Below are 517 nucleotides of genomic sequence, written 5' to 3'. Positions count from 1 at the left end.
ATGGCAACCCATTTACCACTAAAATAGGGATACCATTTATTTTTCAAAAATAGTTTTATTTTTATTTGGAGTTAAGCAATTTTATTGGTTATTTGTGAATTCTTAATATTTAGCTTTAGCGAATACCATACGGTGGAACCTTTCAATAATAAAGCATATTAAAAAATAATATTTTTACTTTTTCTTATATTTTGCGAGGTGCACAAGAGCTCCAAGAGAACCAGTTGTTTCAAGTAGCTTGCCAATCTGTAAACAAACATAGAGTTACTCAAATAAACATAGAATTTAAAAAAAATCGCAAACAAATATCATAAGAAATATTTAAAATATTTTTTTTTTTTACAAAAATGGTAATAAACAAACGAAAATTAACAAATGTGTTTCAAAATAAGCAAACATATTTCAAAATAAATAAATTAGGGCAATGAGAGGACCATGTCCAGATTACTAATTAATTTTCAAAATAAGTCTTTTTCTTTGAAATCTAATTAAGTCTTTAACTAACCTGAAACTGGGA

General features: G+C 25.5%; 1 long non-coding RNA gene across 1 annotated transcript; it reads right to left on the bottom strand.

The window, feature by feature from the left end:
* On the bottom strand, positions 1–517 carry LOC111717784 (uncharacterized). The gene is made up of 3 exons (XR_002768915.1): positions 506–517; positions 179–246; positions 1–18 (listed from the first exon to the last, which is right to left on the bottom strand). It is a non-coding gene; the product is annotated as an uncharacterized LOC111717784 (long non-coding RNA).

Source organism: Eurytemora carolleeae, unplaced genomic scaffold, assembly GCF_000591075.1.
Source record: "Eurytemora carolleeae unplaced genomic scaffold, Eaff_2.0 scaffold5090, whole genome shotgun sequence".
Taxonomy (NCBI): Eukaryota; Metazoa; Arthropoda; class Copepoda; order Calanoida; family Temoridae; genus Eurytemora; species Eurytemora carolleeae.
The sequence above is the reverse complement of the archived record's forward strand: the minus strand, read 5'-3'. Positions and strand labels throughout refer to the sequence as shown.